The sequence below is a fragment of the Macrotis lagotis genome, chromosome X (genome assembly GCF_037893015.1).
Source record: "Macrotis lagotis isolate mMagLag1 chromosome X, bilby.v1.9.chrom.fasta, whole genome shotgun sequence".
Taxonomy (NCBI): domain Eukaryota; kingdom Metazoa; phylum Chordata; class Mammalia; order Peramelemorphia; family Peramelidae; genus Macrotis; species Macrotis lagotis.
In genome coordinates, this window is record NC_133666.1 from 699,719,292 (window position 1) to 699,739,728 (window position 20,437).

At 48.7% G+C, this 20,437-nt stretch overlaps 1 long non-coding RNA gene and 1 pseudogene across 1 annotated transcript in view; one reads left to right on the plus strand and one right to left on the minus strand.

Moving 5' to 3' along the window:
• LOC141497239 (uncharacterized) overlaps positions 1 to 19,535 on the plus strand; it is a 47,487-nt gene extending 27,952 nt beyond the window's left edge. The window contains exons 2-3 of the long non-coding RNA XR_012471259.1: positions 15,617 to 16,737; positions 17,666 to 19,535. This is a non-coding gene — a long non-coding RNA (uncharacterized LOC141497239). The remainder of the gene's footprint in view (positions 1 to 15,616; positions 16,738 to 17,665) is intronic.
• LOC141499640 (vomeronasal type-2 receptor 26-like) overlaps positions 1 to 20,437 on the minus strand; it is an 841,716-nt pseudogene that overhangs the window by 513,349 nt on the left and 307,930 nt on the right.

Consider the following 20,437-nt stretch of genomic DNA (forward strand, 5'->3'; position numbering starts at 1 on the left):
GGTTCTGCTCATCTCACTCAGCATCAGTTCATGTAACTCCTTCCAGGCTTCCTTGAATTCCCACCCCTCCTGGTTTCTTTTTTTTGCAGGTGAACTTTAATTTATTATTACAATACAATAATTTTGTTATAAGAGTAAACAAATGCCCCTCCCCCAAGAAAATGAGAAACCTCAAGAATGGTGAGAGAGAGAGAGAGAGAGAGAGAGAGAGAGAGAGAGAGAGAGAGAGAGTAAAGAAAAAAATATACTTCAGTCTGTGTTCAGATTCCAATGGCTCTGTCTCTGGGTGAGTCGCTTTCTTTACCCATCAGAGAAGTTGCTTCAATATTTTCCCCACAGTTGGTATTACTAGCTGTACCTCCACTCGATTCCTCCCCACTCTCATTTATTCTATTCTCTCTCTCCTTCATCCTGGCCCTGTCCAAAAGTGTGTTGCATCTGAGCACCCCCTCATTTGATCTTCCCTCTCTTCTATCATCTATTCCCCTTTCCCTCCCCCCATTCCCCCTTAGCCCATCCATTCTTCTCATTTTTCTCTAGGGTAGATTTCCTCACCCTATTAACTGTGCATGTCATTTCCTCTCTGAGCCATCTCTGAGGAGAAGGAAGGCTCACTCATCCCCCCTTGCCTCCCCCCCCTCCACTCCATTGAAAAAGCTTTTTCTTGACTCTTATGTGAAATTTCTGAGCTTCTTCTTCCTCTCCTTTCCCGTCCTCCCAGTACCTCCCTTTATCACCCGTTGGATCCATCTTTTTACTATATCACACCACTCTATTCCGCTCCTTCCTATGTCCTGTCTATCTAGGCTCCTTCTAACAGCTCCTGTAAATGAGAACATTCATATGAGTTATCAGCTTCCTCCCATGCAGGAATACAGACAATTCAACATCATTAAACTCCTCATAGTTACCAGTTTCCTTGAGCAGCTTCAGCCTTTCCCATCATTTCCATGAAACCAGTCTGGACGTTTGTGAACCTTCTGACCCAGAGGAGCCCCCGGAGCTCTGCACAGCCGGTCTCTGAAGGCTGCTCACTCCTTGCTGGCTCCAGTGTTGCCATCCCGGTGTGGGCTCAACTTTCCCGCTAAGTTGCCCTGGTACTGTTCCCCCTTGGAGAGGGGCCTGGACAGCAGCAGGCACGGCCTTACCCAGGAGCCAACTGCATCTGCCTGCCAGGGAGAACGTGGGAAGGGGCAGAGAAGAGGACCTAGATGTTGGAGGGGGGGAGGGCTGTTAGCCACTACCTAATCCAAGCCAAAGGGGAAGCCTTGGTCCCTGAGCCCAAGAAGGCAGCTCCTCCCAAGGAGTTGTTCTGAATTTCTTCTTGGCTCACTCACCTTGGAGCAGCCAGCCCTGGCCAAGAGAAGAGGGCGGCCACCCTCCTCACCCCAAGACTTCTCTGTCTTTGGGGGCGAGGACTCTGCAGCTGTAGCTGGGCCAGGCACTTCCTCCTTTGTACCCATGTAACCCCACCACCCTCTCATTCCCCAACTCACCCTTGGTGGGTGTCTCCTGATGTATAAGTGTGAGTGTTTTTGCACTTGTCCCCGTCGATCTCACCTCCCAGCTATTCTCCAGACTCATTCTCCTGATGGGAGAGTGGGTGAGAGCCAGCTCCTCAGGGGAGGTAAGTGAATAGAATGCTAGACCTGAAATTGGGAAGACCCCAGATCCAATCCCTTAACCTCTGATTTCCTTTGTTTTCTCTACTGAAAAATGGGACCGTTAACAGTACCAGCCTCCCAGAATTGTTGGGAGAATCCATAATTAAAATTTATATTCATTATATGTCAGACAGGATATAAGCTGCAACTTTATAATTATCGTCTCCTTTCATCTTCACCCTTCAAGGCAGGTGTCAACACGATGCCCATTTTACCCTGAAGCAAAAAGAGATTAATGACTTGCTGAGGGTCACATAGCTAGCAAGGTTGAATTTGAACTCAGGTCTTCCTGACTCCAAGACCAATGTTCCAGCCATTGAACCACTTCATTATGACCAGGAGCTAGCCCCAAAACAACCATACAGTCGGTGCTCTATAAATGCAGATTCTCTTCCCCTTGTCCCCCCAAGTCTGTGTTCTGGAAATAGAACAATATTACCCGAGCCTCCTGCTCCCCAATATGGGGAAACTAACTAGAATTCTTACAGTTCTTGATCATTGCACCCCTCAAAAACACTCCTCAAATTATCCCCACTCTTCAGTGTAGACACCTCAGCATCTGCAGACCCTTCCTGATTGAAAGCTCCTGGACAGCAAGGTGATTGAATTTGATTTTTCTTGGAATCCCCAGGGCCTAAGACCCAAAGCCATGAATTTCTACTTAATAAGCACTTGTGCTGTTGAACTGAATTACAGTGAACCTATTGAGGGGTGGGGGAGAAAGGGAAGAGCAGACCCCAGGCTACCCTGAGATCACCCAGTTACTTCTCAGTGAAACTGAAAGTCTACATCTCTTGGGGTGCCCACCTGATTCAGGGAAGGTAGACAGCAGGCTCTACTGATGTATAGGCCAGGACCCCTCCCTTCCTTTCCTGATCTGCCAAGAAGGGAGGCTGAGGAAGAGTAACTACAGATAAAGAAGCTGTCAGACAGGGAAGGGAGGAACAGGACTGAAAATCTCTACTCTGGAAGGCTCGGCCCCCCTCCTCTTCTTCCCCTCCCTCCACAGAAGCCAAGGTTCCTTTCTAGTGGAACCGAAGGAGCGTGCAGAGAATTCTGATAGTCAGTGGCTCCCAATCACCTGGCCACCTCTTTAAGCTCCTTCCCTGGTAACGGCCTTGGCATCTAATTGGGCAACAATAATCTCATCCTAAGAAGGCAGAGGCCAAACCAAGGGCTTTCATCTTTAGAAACCTTTGGATAGAACTAACTGAATGATGAAAGAGTGACCCACCCCTAGGCTTCTCTCTTTGTCTTAATAACTCCCAGTTTCAGGGGATTCTGACTACCTAACCATGCTGTGAAGAAGGGAAGAGAGAAGTGTGTCAGAGGAAGAGGGCCGAGTTTGGAACAGGACTCAGCCATCTGGGGTTTGCCTGTGTCCAACAAGGGCTCTCCACCCCCAGACCATCTAACAATGCCTTTGCCTTGACCTCCTTAACAGTATAATGGGCCTGATAAAGCAGGTTGGGACAGTCATAGTTTTGGGCTGTCAAGGTTAAAAATGCACCTGTTCTTTGACAGTCACAATGCCACCCAATGCCATTTTCTACCACTCTCACCATTGGTTCAAATGCACAAGATTAGAAAGGGGGGAAGGAAGAGGCCTTGGTTAAGCTGCTCCTCTGATCTAAGCTCTTTACAAATATAATCTCTATTGATTGCAAGGTGAGGAGGGAGGAGAGCAAGGATCCCACAGCCATGGGAGTAAGCAAAATGAAGTTATAAGGATTCTACCAGGGAGGTGACAGGTGACAGGTTCGTGGTGAAGGAACCGGCCTCAACTCACCTGGCTTTTCTTTCTCCTTGCCTGTCCCTTCCCAGGATGGATGACCTTAGACTGTTCTGTGGGCCCTCTGGGCAGGCTTCATGTGGCCTCAGAAAGGTAAACATGTCAAAGTCTGGTTTTGGCCTAAATTTCCCATTTAATCTTCTGAAATCACTCTCCTGAGAGTTTCACAATCCCAAAGATTGGATTATTTGATCAGACTATTACAAGATAGTCTGGTGGCAAAGGATCAGTTGGCAGCAAGGGAACAAGTAGTTCTCCAGGGTCTCTACCCTGTCCTGGGGCTGTGCTAAGCATGGTAAGTGCATTTAACAAATATGATCTGGTTTGAGCCTCACAAACACCCTGTGAAGTACCAGATATTATTAATCCCATTCTACAACTGAGGAAACTGAGGCAGACAGTGGTTGGATGACTTGAACCCTCAACAGTAACCAGAGGAAGGCCATCTATCCAGATGAAAGTCTCATAACTAACATCTCAAGTTTATGAAAGTGCAGCCATCTGATCCAAGAGGATCTTTCCTCTTCCTGTCTAGAACACTAGACAGCCAGAGAAGTCTTTGCCTGCACCCTTCCAGACCTGGCTCCCACACCAGACTCTGTCTTGAGGCTTAACCACTTCTAATTGGAAGCCAATGAGGCACAGCTCTCATGCCACCTCCCTCCCCTGAGGCCTTCCCCTTTCTGCATCCTGAGGCACAGAGAGAATACCTCATCCTGGTGGATAATAGACAATGACATTTCCCTTCACCCCATCTCTCCCCAAGACTTCTGAATGATGATTTACAACATTAATGTGTGAAAGTCATCTGAGTCTCAGAAGAGCTGGGAGCAATGAAACTCCTCCTCCTGGCAGGGACCAGGGCTCCCAGGGGCTGGGCTACCCCCTCCCCCCCCCACACACACACTCTAAGGCTAAGGACAGTATTCCTGGCCCTGGCTCGGAAGGGGTTATTGGGATCTCTTCCACCATGAGAGATGTTGGTCCATTCATTCCATGGTTTAGAACTGCTGACCTGGGGGGAAGGGGAATGAAAGCTGCAGGAGGAAGGGCCCATGTTGGCCAAATATATGCAAGCCATAAGAGTCGGGCGCATAACCCCTTATGGTGTTGGACAAACTGGCCCTTCTCTCAGGTGGTTAGACTCTGAGAGCTTCTCCAGAGGTGACCAAGGCTGGAGGGGGCAGCTCTCCTCTGAACCACCTCCCCCAAGGATTGAATACAACTCTCCCCTATGTTTCACCTGCCATGACAACATTTGGAAGAGAATCTACTCCAGGCCCATGGTTGGCTTTTATTATATAAGAATTCAAGGAAAAGGCAACATGAAATAGTCACAGACAAATATCTCCTCCCATGCTGTCCTCTGCCTTTTCAGACTCAAGTCTGCTGGAGCCACGTTACTGAAGACTCATCCATAGCAAATGTGCTCTAGAGAGAGAAATCCAAAATGGCATCACCCATGGGGGTCTCCCTCCCCCATGACTTTCCTGCTTTGAGGTATACATATAAGTAACGGCTGGTTGGTTGGTTCTTTTCCTTTATTATTGGAGAAGACCAAAATGACATCACCGTGTTTGAGACAATGACAGTGTGTCTGACTGTGGCTGATCGGACTAATAGGAGCCCAGGATGCTTTACCCCATGTTGGGCACAAACAGTCCATGTGAACCCCTGGGGTGGGTACTTTAAACTGACATATGTCATTTCCTTTGAGCTGCTTCCATTCTGCCTCTTCATAGAGACCAGCCCCCTCACTGATGAGGGCACGCCATGCTGGGTGGTCCTGTGCCAGTGTCTCATGCTGCACAGTCAATTCCACAGTTCTTAAGAGAGACCTTCAGGGTGTCAGAGTTCTCCATAGAATAGTCTCCTCGGCAAGAGTAAGTCTGGCCTTCTAACAATGTGTCCAGCTCATCACAGTTGCATTCTCTGTAGGAATGTGGAAATTCCAGGCAGTTTAGGTCAAGAAAGGACCTCAGGGTCTGGGATCTTCTCCTGCCGGGCTATCTTCAGGATCTTCCTAAGACAATTTAAATAGAAGTGGTTCCGTTTCCTGACATTACATCGGTAGACTGTCTGATTTCACAGGCATGGAGCCATGAGGGCCACACAATGGCTCTGTAGACCTTCAGTTTGGGAGTCAGTCTACTATCTCTTCTCTCTCACACTTTCTTTCAGAACCTCTCAAATACTGAGCGATCTCCTGCAATGCGAGTGTCAACCTCGTAGGTAACAGCCCAAAATGTCCCAATGCTGTTGGTTTTAGTGAACTTTCCCAAATGGTTGACTAACCAAGTCCCCATGCATGGTGTTCCCTCTCTGATGGCTCCTCTCTAGGGACAGGGGCTTCTCTGGCTCACTCTCAAAGATGAGCAACCAACTTCCTGCTGAGAGGAGGGGGTGAAGGAACCTCACTTTCCCAGGAATGAGACTTATTGACTTGCTGGGGTGGGGGAGGCTCCCAGCAGGGGGAGGGAAGGCAATGATCTCCTCTAGGAAGGTTCAGTTTGTTCATGACCTTTAAACCCTTCTCTGGAAGAAAAGTGATGAAGGAGGTTCTACCCAGAGGAAGAGAATTCCTCAATATTTCCAGTTGTCCTAAATAGGAGGTTTGAAATATGCTGTGCCGACTGGAAGACTCAGAAAGGCTCTAATATGACTTCCAGTGTTCATTGAAATCATTCCAGGAGAGGCACATGGGCCTCATATCTGTTCCAGCCTCCCTGTCCCAGAACTGAGGCAGCTCCTCTTCCCCTCAGGGCTCTAGGGGCAACCCCCTGGGGTGGATGCAGACTGGGACAGAATGAAAGGCTGAGAAGAACCCATGGTCAGTGGTGGGGGTGCAGACAGGAGGCCAGGGCCCGCTCCCCGGGAGCTCCTCTACTAGCTGGGGGGACAAAGTCCAGGGAAGCCTCAGCTGCAGGTCAGAGGGAAAGACCCCATGGCCTTCCAGGACAGCCCCAAGTCATGGTCAGACCTCTTCTTTCAGGCCATTTCCCCCATTTAGTCTCTGAAGTTGGACCATGGGACAGGCCAAGGTCTCAAGGACCAGAACTTTCTTTGGCAGCTGTGGTGACCTGGTTCCTACCAGAGCTGTCCCCAACCTCCCTGCTCCCACTCTCTCTGTCCCCAGAGTTTGCTTCCCCTGGAAGATTCTAAAGACTCTTGTCCTCAGGGTCGTGGGCTTTCTCCAGTTGAGTCTGAGGGAAGATGGGGAGATCTGGTCAAGCTGGTGATGATGGTTGGCCTTGCCTGGCACATGTGGCCTCCTGTCTCTCCCTCAGGGTCTCTAGTTGCTTTGGCCAGACTGGCTTGGGAGCCCTGTTGGGAGCAACTGTGGACATGTAGGGGGGGATGGCTGGTCCCCTCCTGTGAAGAATCGCTTCCCCAGATGATGGCTGTGACAGAGGGGTTGGATAAAAGACCATTGTTGGGGGGGTAGTAATCTGGGTGGGGGAATGACCACAGCCAGAGCATTGGATGAAAATGCCCCAAGAACAGCAATAGGGTTTGGGGTGAGGGCACAGCAGAAGTGGAGGGAATAAGACAGGCCTTGATTGACAGCTGGGGGGTACCTGAGAGTTGTCCAGCCCCTCTCCCCCACTTTCTGAGGCCTAGGTAGAATTCCTCTGGCCACAACTCACTGGAGTAAGCCCCCAGGATGACAGGAGAAAGGGGGACAGCAGCCCCAGGTTGTGGGCCAGGGTGCTGGGCAGACAGGGAGGCTGAACTTGAACCTCACATTCCCACAATATGATATTGGGAGAGCAAGGAAGGCTGGTTCAGGCCTGGATTCATTTGGATGAACTTTGGCAGTCCCCTGGTGGGGAGACCCAGCTGTGGGTCCTTGGACTCAGACAAATGAGAAGGGTTCTGTAGGCCCTTGGAGGGGAGCCCCTGAGACCCCGGGAGCCTCCTGATTGCTGTTGTCACCTCCTTGCCAGGGGCTTTTTCTACCTCAGACCTTGAAAACAAACTCCTCCTCAGTGCTTTGGGAAGGGCTTCTCCCAAGGGTGTTGGAGAGAGACGGTTGTTAGTTAAGTCTCTCATTTGGAGTAATCCATGGGACCAGATGTGGCCTTCCATATTCCCCCCATTTCCTCACACACACACACACACACACACACACACACACACATCATGCTAAGGTAGTAAGTAGGTTTGGACTTGGGCATAAGGCCATCAGTAAAAGAGAATTGACCCAGGACCCCTGGGAAGATGCCCAGCACCCCAGGCATCCTCAGGACACAAGAAGAGCAACCCAGGAGACAGACAGAGCCCACCCCCTGTCCCTGCTGCCTTCCCTCCCAGCAGAGTCCTTAGGGGGAAACTGAGGGTGTCTCTGCCCTGCCCAGGACTGAAGCTTCTCTGGGACTGACCAGGGTTGGCTCTGCCCTCTACTGACCAGATTCCTCAGTGATTCAATAGGCTGGTGTTGGGGGTCAGGGGGAGAGGGCCCAGAGCCCATAAAGAGAAAATGGAAAAGAACCTTAAGAAATACAAGCACGAGACTTAAAACAATCATTTGGGTCCAAGGGACATGGGGGTCTGAAAGGGGAAGGGACTTGTCCAAGGTCACCCAGCACTATGTGTGATAATTCCAGGTATTACATGGGAGGGGAAGGCAGGAAGATGAGGATGGTCTGTGAGCTCATTCATTTAGAGCTAGAAGGGACCAAAGAGAAGGTGAAGTCCCAGTGTGTCATATCATAGTTGAGGAAACTGAGGCCCAGGGTCACCCAAATCATATGTATTGTGTTGGGATTTGAATTTTTATCTCCCTAAGGCCAAGTCCAGAAGTTTTTCCAGTCCCTGTGGAGCCCAAGTCCCAGGGGAAGCCCCAGTCTTTGGCAAAGAAAGAGGGAGACTCTCTCTGAGCATCATCCAGCAAGGGGGGAGGGTGTCTGTAGGTGACTCTGACTTACTGTTACCGGAGCCTCTCCATCTTCACCTGAGTACAAGGTGCCCGCACCCCACCCTTGAGCCCCAGGGACCCTGGCAGCTTCCCTTCCCTGGCTGCCATGTCTCACTAGCTTTGTCTACCTTTGATGAAGGGGATAATGGTAATAATTTGTAACTACCCCCCATGGCACACATCTGCATGTGTCTACATACATGTATGTGTCATGTCTATATGTCTATACTCCTACATGTCATTCATTTGTGGCTTAGCTCAGGTGCCAACTTCCATGAGGCCCCCTCTGATTCCCCCCAGTGTTCAGTGCCCTCTCCTGATGAATACCATCAGATTTCTAGTCTTTTCTGCCATATTATAGATCCCTAAGAAATTCCTATGTGCTTTTCTTCCTTTCCCACTTCTGTTTTCCTTGTTCTTTTTTTTTGGGGGGGAGGGGGTTCTTGGCAGTTGTCATTCCCTTCTCTGCTCATTTCATATAAGGGAAGGAAGGCCACCAGGGTAAAGGGTCCTGCCCAGGCTCCCACAGCCAGGAAGCCTCTGAGGCTAGAGTTCAACTCCAGAGGTTTTCCTGACCCCCAGCTCCATGCTCTCCCCACTATACCCCCAATTCCCCTCTTCTTTATTTGTCCACAAGTTATATCTCCCTCAGCAGAATGGAAACTTTCCAAGGGCAAAGGCTGTCTCCTTTAAGTAGGGGTTTAATCAATGTTAGGTGGATTGAATGGAAGGCACCACCAGCCCTTTGGGTGGATATGAGGAGAGACCCCATGAGGAGGCCTCTCCAATGAGGAGAACCCACATCTGTGGAAACCGGTCTAGAGGCAATGGTGAGCCTTGGGCTTGCTCCTGTGTGTGGTGATGATGATGATGGTGGTGGTGGTGATGATGATGGTGATGCTGCTGATAATTATATACAGACATTTTGTATCAGGTGCTGTGCTCAGCACTTTACAAACATCTCATTTAATATTAATAACTATCATTGTTGGGGCAGCTAGGTAGCACAGTGGATAGAGCACCAGCCTTGGAGTCAGGAGGACCTGAGTTCAAATCCAGCCTCAGACACTTAATAATTACATAGCTGTGTGGCCTTGGGCAAGTCACTTAACCCCACTGCCTTGCAAAATCCTAAAAAAAAAAAATAACTACCATTGTGATAAGTGCTTGACTATTATTGTCTCATTTGGTCCTCCCAACAGCCCCAGGAAGTAGGTGCACCTGTTATTCCCATTTTACATCAGGGTAAACTGAGGCAATCAGTGACCCAGTGACTTGTCTAGGAATTGTCTAAGGCTCCCTTGAACACAGGTCTCCCTGACTCTGGGCAGCCACTCTCTCCACTGCCTCCCTTAGCTGTTCCTTTCTTCAGGCCAGATTTCCCTGGGTCTCCTGAAGCTTCCTTCCCCCCTTCCCCCCTTTGCTTGTCTTACCCCCTTTGGAGCTCAGTTATCAGAAAATCAGTGAATTGGCCAGGACCTTAGAGAAACCTGAGCCTCACCCACAAACACACCCCATTCTGCTGATGAGGCCCCAAGAAATCATGGGCCTAGAGCCAGGGAGACCTTGGAGGCCATGGAGTCCAAACTCCTCGTTTTATAGATGAGGAAACTGAGGCCCAGGGAAGTCAAGAATCTTGTCCAGTTATAATAACTAAGCTTAGGGGTAAATAATAAAGTAATGAATAAACATTTATGCCACTCACTTGTGTGGGGTCCCTGGGGACCCTAAAGCAGTGAAAGCCATGAATAATGTGGGTTGCCTAGGAAACATTTCTATCAGGTAAAGGCAGGAATAATGCAAACCGAGTTTAATGTTAGCTAAAGTGAGGCTGGTGACAGCACCCCCCCCCCCAACTCCAAGCCAATTCATGTGCTCATCTCACTGATGTCCTGGGTGTCTTTGAGAAAGAAGGACAAATACCACCACCAGAATTCCTCGGAATGCTGAGGATTCTACCCCCGCCAACCCTGACAGATGTGGGATCATAGATTCAAAATACTTGCACTTTAGAGTAGAACCTGGGGCAAATCCTCTGCTGCGGCACTGCCAAGTCAACCACAGGTGGGACTCAAAATTACATAAATCCAAGAGCTTTGGAGGGTTGGGATTTTTAAGATGATAATTTTGACTGGTCAGAGAATGGTGCCATAAATATTCAAATGGGGGGGGCAGCTAGGTGGTGAAGTGGATCGAGCACCAGCACCAGTTCAAATCTGACCTCAGGCACTTAATAATTACCTAGCTGTGTGACCTTGGCCAAGTCATTCATCCCCATTGCCTTGTGAAAACCAAAGGGGCCTTGGCAGAAAAACTTCCCTACCCCTGCTTTAGAGCTAAGGAACTTTCCATTCACACATACACTTTGGTACTGCCACCCCCTAGGGCCCACTTTGGTGTCAATGTTTTGTGGCTCCAAAAATGACCACTGTGACTATTTTAATGGATTCCTCTGGAAGCCCAGAGAGCAACTGTCTCTCTCTCTCTCTCTCTCTCTCTCTCTCTCTCTGTCTTCCTCCCCCTGCCAACCCTGACAGATGTGGGATCATAGATTCAGACCTGGAGTAAACATGACAATTCTTCCATCTAATCCAGCAATCCCCTCATTTTCTTGATGAGGAAACTGAGGCACAGAGAGTATTGATAAGTCTGATAGCCCAGATCTCACAGGTAGCCAATGGAAAGTCCTAGAGGTCAAGAACAAAGGCCTCTGCCTCTAGATCCTTTGTGGGGCCCTGGGGAAGCGGGGGGGGGGGGGGGGGGGGGGGAGGGGACAAGGTAGGGGGACCTGGTTGGCCCCATCCTCCTCAGGGTCAGCCGGCTCCAGGACCAGTTTCCTCCTCCTGAGGAAGAAAAAATGTTAGGTCAACAAAGAGTTTAACTGAGGAGTTGAGCAGCACCCAACCCCCCCTCATCTAAACACGGGTCCCCACAACAATCTAATTCCCCACCTTAAACCCCAGTTCCATGGGGGGGGCAGTCCAGCCAAGTCCTTCCTCTTCCCCTCCCCCTTTCATACTGAAAATGGGGGGGTGGGTAAATAGAGCCGGGATGTGGGGGGCTGCAGAAGGGTCCCGGCTTATTGGGGAACACAGGGCAGCTCCCTCCATATCCATTCTCCAAATATTAGTGGGAGAGGCGAAGGGAAGAGACTAAAATGGAAACCGAGGCAAGAGCACAAGATGGCCGTGGACTTTGTCCCAACATTTGGGGGGACCCTTTAGCTGAGGATTGGTGGAGGAGAGGACTGGTGTCATGACAGTCACTAAGGGAACCTCCTGTCCCCCCACACCTGCTTGGTGCCATCAGGGAGGGAGGGGGAGAGGGTTGGCAGAGCTGCCCCCTCCCCTGTGACTTTCTGAGGGGCCAGGGCCATCCCCCTGCGTCCCACTTTCACTTTTCCCTGCCCCCCCTCTTCCTGGGGGGTGTCCATGCCCCCCTTCTCCACACTCTTTCCCTGCTGCTCCAGACCTTAGGTCTGGGGGTGGCTGAGTTGGGGCTGCCTCAGTCCCCTAGGAAGCCCAAGGGGTGGGGAGGGGGAAGTGGGGCTGGGCCTCCTGGGCCTCCCTCCTCCTGGGCACTGGCCCCATTGACTTTCCCCAGTATTCAGGAGACAGGATTCCCCAGGAGACAGGATTCAAAGAAAGCAAAGAACTGAACCCAAAGACACCTCTTAGTTGGGGGGTCCCCGGAGCCTGGGCAGTTTGGCCACTCAGTGCTGACTTAGCTCCCCTGAAGAGGCTCCTTCCTCCACTGCTTCTGGTGCCCGTCTTGGAATGTTGCCTGGGGCCCCGCAGGGTTTCTGGGGCTTGGATGAGGCCACAGACATTGTGGTCTGAGGTGGACCTTGAACCCTGGCCTCTAGCCACCAGGTGCTCCTGCTGAGATTGGGTGGAGCCTGCAGCTCAAACCACAGACAAAGGCACCACCTCCTTCCTCCTCCCTTGCCCCATCCTGCAGGTTTTTCTCTCAATCTCTGGGGCCCCCTGGGGCCATCATGTTACTTTGTTCATCTCTATGGTAATGTTTTTATTCATTTGTGTATTTATTTATTTATTGCTCAAGTGTTTTCCTTAAAACTCATGGGAAAAGCTCTCCCTCTCTTTTTTCCTTTCCCTCTTCTCCCTCCATCTTCCTCTTCCTCTCCTCTCTTGCTGTCTCTTACTCCTTTTCTTGCCCTTTTCCTTCCCCGCCTAAGCAATAGCTAGCCAACCCTCCCAGCTTTGCAAGAGACACTTAACGTTCTTTTCAGTTTTGGCCGCCCTGACTCCCAGGACCCCATTAACAACCTGTCTTGGTTGGCCGTGGAGTTCTGCTTTGGAAAACAATCACTCAAAATAATCCGATTAAGTGGGAAATCCCAAACTCTCTAATCTGGCTAAATGAGTGGGGGAGACCATGAGGGGAGGAACTACTGGTACTTTGGAAGCAGGAAAGTGGGTTGGAAGAGGAAATGCTTCCTGGGTGTTCTTCCTTCTTTCTGGAAGAGGCCCCATGGGTGGAGCAGGAGCCTGAGGCTTGCCCTGGATTGTGGCTGGCCTCTAGAGACTGCTACAGGACTCAGCCTCACATCTCCTCTTAATACTCCAAAGCCCAGAGTCATCCAGGGGTCTGGTCTGTATGTTGCCCAGTAATTAATTCAACATCCACACATATATTTGTGATCATCCAAGCTCAGAGAACTCAGCCTAGGTCATGCCTATTTAAGAAATGACCTGGAGAAAGCCCCTTTCCCAATTAGAGTAACAAACATTTCTCTCTATTGAATTCCCAGGGTATCATTACTGCTGGGCAGCTAGGTGGTCCGGTGGACAGAGGACTGACCTTGAAGTACAGGGAAGACCTGTACTCCCACCTTAGTTACTAGTTTTGAGACCTTGGGCAAGCAGCTTAACCTTTGTCAGCCTTGGTTTCCACCAGGTGAAAGTGAGACTAATAGCAGTACCCACCTAACAGAGTTGAGGAGAATTGAGTTAATGAGATCAAAGCCACTGGCAAACCTTTAGAGAGCCAGGGTCTGCCCTGGAGGGGCCCAGAGTGTAATGAGAAAGGAAAAGCATTAAAACAAAACAGAACAGAAAAGCTGGAAAGGGAAGGAGGGCACCTGGTGAGGAGACCTGCTACAGGTCAGAGGAGGGGGTGGCTGGGGAGAAATGCTGAGACGGCTGCCATGGGTGCCCTCCTTAAATTGAAGACCTCCACCACCTAGGCAGAGCGTGGAAGAGATCCCGGGGCAAAGTCCTGAGGAGGTGGCGGTATCAGGGCTGCTGTGATCCGGCAAGAGGAGGACATTCTGGGAGAGGATGGTGAAATCCCAAGGAGCTCCCAGGTAGGGGAGCGGGTCATCTCACAGCTGACTCTTCCAGCTTCACTACGCCTAGAAATATGCCATTCTGAGCTGGCGATGCCTTCATTAAAAGCACTGATAAAAATGCTGACTGGCCTAGGTCTTCTCCATAAAGAGTATTTTCCAAGACCCCATCCACCAGTGGGTGATTTTGGTGCAAGTCTGATCATTCAGCCAGATCAGAAGGCACCATAGCTGTTGTGCTTGGTCTGTCCCATCATCTAGCCCCACTTCTCTCCATATTGAATACAAAGAGAAAATGAAACCCTTTGTCAAAAGACTTGTTGTAACCTCCCTGTGGGAGGGCTACTCCATTCTCCCACCTGTCAGTCTAATGAGCTCATTGTTCAAAAGGTCCCAGTGGACTGATGAGCTCTCAGGGTCTCCCATCCAGTTCTTCAGACATCTCCACTGTTCCCAAGTCTCCTGGAATTATTTCTTTGCGCCTTCAGAGATTAATTTCATCGTGGAGTTTCCCATTGGTTTGGGCTAACTTCCCTTGCAGCTGATTGTGAGGCAACCTTTATCCTGGGGTGAAACAAAGCAGACCAGAGACAGAGTTTCAGCAAACCTGATATTAATTTCTTAATTCTTTTGCAGGGAACAAAGTTGTAAGTCATGGGATGACTCCATTCCTTGGAGCTCCCTCCACCTTTCTGTTGTGGAGCCGAATATCTTAGGCATGATCAGAAGTGGCAGGTGGATCATAAAACAATCAGATTTAGAGCTTGAATGATCTTCCCAGGAGGAGCCCAGCCTGTACGACAATACAACAATGACATCACTTAGGGGCAACTAGGTGGTACAGTGGATAGAGGATCAGCCCTGGAGTCAGGAGGACCTGAGTTCAAATCCGACCTCAGACACTTAATAATGGCCTAGCTGTGTGGCCTTGGGCAAGCCACTGAACCCCACTGCCTTGCAAAAACTAAAAAAAAAAAGAAAAAAAAAAGAAAAAACCCAATGACATCACTTGTGACCATCCAAATAGGAGTCCTGTGGGAATGGTTATAGTTTATTGGTTGGTTGGTTCCTGTCCTTCATTATCTAAAAAGACTGAGATGATATAACTGTGAGACAAATAACAATGAGTCTGACTATGGCTGATTAGACCAATACAAACTCGGAATGCCCTACCACAGGTTGGGCACAAATAGTCCATGTGCACCCCTGGGTGGGTACTCCAAACTTATGTATGTCACATTTCCTTTGAGCTGCTTCCATTCTACTTTCTTCATAGAGTGCAGCCCCCTCACTGATGAGGGCACGCCATGCTGGGCAGTCCTGTGCCAGTCTTTCCCATGCTGTACAGTCAATTCCAAAGGTCTTCAGGGGGCTGAAGGGGGTTTTGGTATCTCTTCTTCTGACCCCCTTGAGAATGCTTGCCCTGGGTGAGTTCTCCATAAAAATAGTTGTTTTGGCAATCATACACCTGGCATTCAAACCACATGTCCAGCCCATCGAAGTTGCCTGTAGTAATGTGGGAATGCTGGGCTATTTACTTCAAGAAAGGACCTCACTGACTGGGATCTCCTGCCAGAATCTTCCTAAGGCAATTGAAATGGAAGTGATTCAGTTTTCTGGCTTAGTGCTAGTAGATTGTCCAGATTTCATTTTTATTTTTATAGGTTTTTTTTTTTTTTTTTTTTTTGCAGGGCAATGGGGTTAAGTGGCTTGCCCAAGGCCACACAGCTAGGTAATTATTAAGTGCCTGAGGCCAGATTTGAACTCAGGTACTCCTGACTCTAAGGCCAGTGCTCTAATCTACTGCACCACCTAGCCTTCTGACTGTCCAGATTTCACAGCCATACAGCAATGAGGTCAGCACAAGGGCTCTGTAGACCTCCAGTTTGGTAGTCATTCTAATACCTCTTCTCTCCCACATTTTCTTTCAGAGTCTCCCAAATCCTGAGCTAGCTCTGGCAATGTGAGTGACAACCTCATTGTCAATGTATACCTCCTAGGAAAGTTCACTTCCAAGGGATGTGAACTTGTCTACAATCCTCAAAACTTCTCCATTTGCTAAAAATAGATGGTTCCCCATCTGGATGGTGTGGTACTGACTGAGGGAGCACCTGTGTGTTCTTGGTGTTAATTGTTAGAACAAAATGAGCACCAGCAGTAGAGAATGGATTCATACTTTGCTGCATCTCAACTTCAGAGGCTGCATTAAGGGCACAGTCATCTGCAAACAGAAGATCAAGCACCAACCCTCCTTCCACTTTGGCCTTGGCTTGTAGCCTTTTCAAGTTAAAGAATTTACCCTCAGTGCAAAAGCTGACAATGAGGCCATGATCATGGTTAGTGAAAACATTGCTAAAAAGCATGAGAGCAAAGACACATCCTTTTTTTACTTCATCCGTGACTGGGAAATCTCAAGAGCATCATCCACAGGTTGGGCGTACTCCAGGTACTCCAGAACCTGGGCATGCATACCATCATAGAACTGATGTACAGTACTGATGAACTTCTCTGGGCAACCGAATTTGGACATAATTTTCCATAAAGCCTCACAATGATGGTATCAAAGGCCTTGGTCAAATGTATAAATGTTGTATGCAGACCTCTGTTCTATTCCTGGAATTTCTTGGAGCTGTCGGGCAGCAAACACCATATTGACTGTTCCTTGACCCTTTCTGAAGCCACACTGGCTCTCGGGGAGGCGACCATCTTCAAAGTGAAGGATCAGCCTATTGAGAAGGACTATGGAAGAATCTTACCAGCAATGACTAAGAGAGAAATACCCCTATGATTATCACAGGACAATCTATTCCCTTTACCTTTAGGGAGGTGGACAATGGAGGCATCCTTGAATTCTTGGAGGACAACCTCTTCATGCCATATAACCTGGAAAATTTCAGTCAGTTTTTGTATGAGAAATGCTTCCCCCCTTGTAGATCTCAGCTGGAATAGAATCAGCACCAGGTGCTTTGCCACTTGAAAGGAGCCTAATGGCATTCAAAATCCCTTCTGTGGCTGAAACTTCAGCTAGGAAATGGTTTACCTTAACTATGAGGTAAGCAGTCAATGACATCTGCATTGCTTGATTATGGTCTGTTAAGACACTATAGACAGCTCGTCCTCTTTTGGTACATTAATAATAAGGATCTTCAGGTCCTCATAAAATTTTTCTTTAACTTCATCAGTGTTCATCATGGTGGGAGTATAGGCACTGATCATAGTAGCTCGTTGTTTTCCTGGAAGCAGCAATCTCATCGTCATGAGCCTGTTCACTCATTTTTGGAGACATTCAAGAATGTTGACTAGATTAGTTTTTATTTCAAAACTGACCCCGGCTTCAGGGCATTCCCCTTCACTGTGACCATTCCAGAAAAACATGTATCCAGCCCCAACTTCAGTAAGCTGGCCTTCATTTGCCAGCCTTGTTTCCCTCAGGGCTGCTATTGGTTACCCTAAGTGCTGAGTTCTCTTGCAACAAGAGCTGTCTTTCAGGTCTATTGGATCTTGTGTTGTCTATGAGTAAGCACACTTTCCATGCACTGATGGTGAGTGGAATCTTTTTTGAAGAAGTTTTTGTAGATTTTTTTTTTGTGTGTCTCGACCACACTGTGGAACCCCAACCTGTTGCAGTAATCAGACCAGGGTTGAGTAAATCAAAAATTTTGGGGGCACCTTTTCTAGCCTCTTCCTCACATCAGAAGGTTGGCAGTGGATTCCTTAAAAGGGCAGCTCACTCACTCCAGGGCTGCCGAATCCCACTGCTGCTTTCAGTGGAGAAATGACCCTATGGCCCTGGGCCACCTGTGTGCAGGGCTGTGACAACAGCTCCCCGTGTATGCACACCTGCTGTGCCATCACTTACCTGTCGACAAAGGAGTTTAAGGAATGATAAAGTATGGCAAAATCTTTTGTTGCATGGCTAAATTGGATTTAAGTGAGGGAGAGCTGCAGGAAGTCATCTGCCTTACTTTCTCTTCCAACAGGAAGTCATCTGCCTTACTCTCTCTTCCAAAGTCTCCATGATCCACATGGCAAGACAGACTCAAGCCAACTGGGGATGGCTCTAGATGCAGTGATGACCTTGGTGTCTTCAAAGTCTCACCAAGCTCTGAGGGTTCCAAAGCATCTGCTTCACTTGCTTCATGGATATTGGAATGAACTGTTCTTCCCCACCCATTCCACGACCAGTGGAAGATTTCACATGCTTGGGGTAGACACCCCCAAATGCTTACTAATGAGTTTGAGACTTCCTCATTACTGTCAGATTATTTTTTCAAGGCAATGGGGTTAAGTGGCTTGCCCAAGGCCACACAGCTAGGTAATTATTAAGTAGCTGAGGTTGGATTTGAACCCAGGTACTCCTGACTCCAAGGCCGGTGCTCTATTCACTGCTCCACCTAGCCACCCCCCCCCATTACTCGCCAACTGGTTTTCCCACCTGCCAAAAATAGTTTAGCAGGTTGTGGCCACTGTGCATGCTGCAGCTTCCTGGAGCTACAAGGTGAGAGTTAGGTGGACATCAGAGGTGGAAAGCAGCCCCGAAGAGGGCTGGGAAGTCCTCACACCAAGGTACTGGTCTTCCTGGTAAAAAAAGTGAAACAGAGTAAAACAAGGACAATCACCTTTATTAGGGAGAAGTGTTAAAGGTAATGTCCAAACTGAATCTTCCTAAAGGAGATCATTGCCTTCCCTCCCCGTGCTGGGAGCCCCCAGTGAAGGAGTTTGATTGCCCTAATTCCTGAGGAAGTGAGACTAATTCTCCCCTTTCCTCAGCTGCAATCAGGTTGCCCATCTTTGAGAGAGAGCCAGAGAAGTTCCACTCCCTGGAGAGGAGCCATCAGAGGAGAACACTATGCAAGGTTGCATGACTTGGTTAGTCAACCATTTGGGAAAGTTCACCAAGACAAACAGCACTGGGACATTTTGTGGCATTTCCAATAGATGAGATATTGTCTCAAGGCAGAAAGGCAAGGGGGAGGGAGACCCTGGGGGATGTTGCCATTTTGGGTATCTCTCTCTTGAGAGGTCTTGTTGTGGATGAGTCTTCAAAACAATGTCTCTGGCAGACTTGAGTCTGGAAAGGAGGAGAACAGTATGTGGAGGAGGCTTTCTTTCTGTGACCATTTCAGGTCTTTTCCTTGGATCTTCACATATTAAAAGCCATCATTGGGCCTGGAGTGGATCCTCATCCAAATGCTGCCATGTCAGGTAAAAGACAGGGAGAAATGTGTACAATCCTTTGGGGAGGTTGTTTGGAAGAGAGTTGCCTGCTCCAGCCTTGGCCACCTCTGAAGATGCCCCAGAGTCTGCCCAGTTGAGAGAAGGGCCAGGTTGACCAACACAATAAGGAGTTATGACCTGTCTCTTATAGGATGTATATATTTTGCCAACATGAACCCATCTTCCTGCAGCTTTCACTGACCTTATTCCCAGGTCAGCAGTTTCAGACCACTGATGATCCCATAGAAAACAAGGACCCAACATCTCTCATGGCAGAAGAAATCCCCCAAACCCCCTGTGACCCAGGACCAGGAATGCTATCCTTAGCCTCAGAGTGGGGGCAACCCAGCCCCTGGGACCCCTGGGAGCCCTGGTCCCTGCCAGAAGGAGGAGCTTCACTGCTCCCGGCTCTTCAGAGGATCACATGACTTTTCCACATAGATGTTATGGATCATCATTCAGAAGTCTTGTGGAGAGATGGGGGAAAGGACATAGCCCCGGAACAGAGGTCATTGTCTATTATCCACCAGGACGAAGTATTCTCTCTGTGCCTCAGGATGCAGAAAGGGGAAGGCCTTGGGGGAGGGAGGTGGCATGAGAGCTGTGCCACATCTGGCTTCTAATAAGAAGTGAGTGTGGATAAACCTTAAGGCTTAAGTCAGGTGTGGGAGCCAGATGGGGGGGTGGGGGGGTATGCAGGCTCTTCTGGCTGTTCAGGTACCTAGGCTGACTCCTTTGTCCCAGAGGGGGAGAGAACCTCTTGAATCAGAAGGCTGCACTTTCATAAACTTGAGATGTTGGTAATAAGAGATGTTTATCCGGACAGATGGCCTTCCTCTGGTTCCTGTTGAGGGTTCGAATGTCTCTATGCTGCTTTGGCAGAGTTTATTTCATTACATAAATAGAACAGCAGACTTTGAGATCTCAGAAATCCTATCAAGTAGTATCTCAGGGGCTGCAGTGCCGAGGTGAGAGTAAGAAAGACATGAGTTCAAGTCCAGCCCCAGACCCTGGGCAAGTCATCCAAACACTATCTGTCTGTTTCCTCAATTATAAAATGGAACTCATAATATCAACTATATCGCAAAGTTAGTACAGTGTGTAGAACTGGAGAAGCACTATGTAAAGGCTAATTAATAGTAGTGATTAGTACAGATCCTCACAACAGTTGGAGGAAGCAGGCGTTACTACTACTCTTATTTTACAGATGAATTAATAGTAAACTATAAAGCCTATGACCTTACTGTTTCGTTAAATCTCTGAGACTAGATGGCTTGATATGGGCAGAGAATGGAGAAACTTGATGGGGAAGGATGCTTTTCTAGTTTTTTCCCATAAACTGGAATAGAGACCAAGAGCCGATGGATGAGCTGAGGCATTTCTACAAATTTCCAAGAGAGGAAAGAATTAATGACCAGATGAATGAAGAAATGAATGAAAAAGAATTTATTGAATTCTTACATACATCAGGCGCCATGCTAAATGCTTAGAACAGAAAAAGGAGCAAGCATGACTGTTCCAGCCATCGAAGAGCT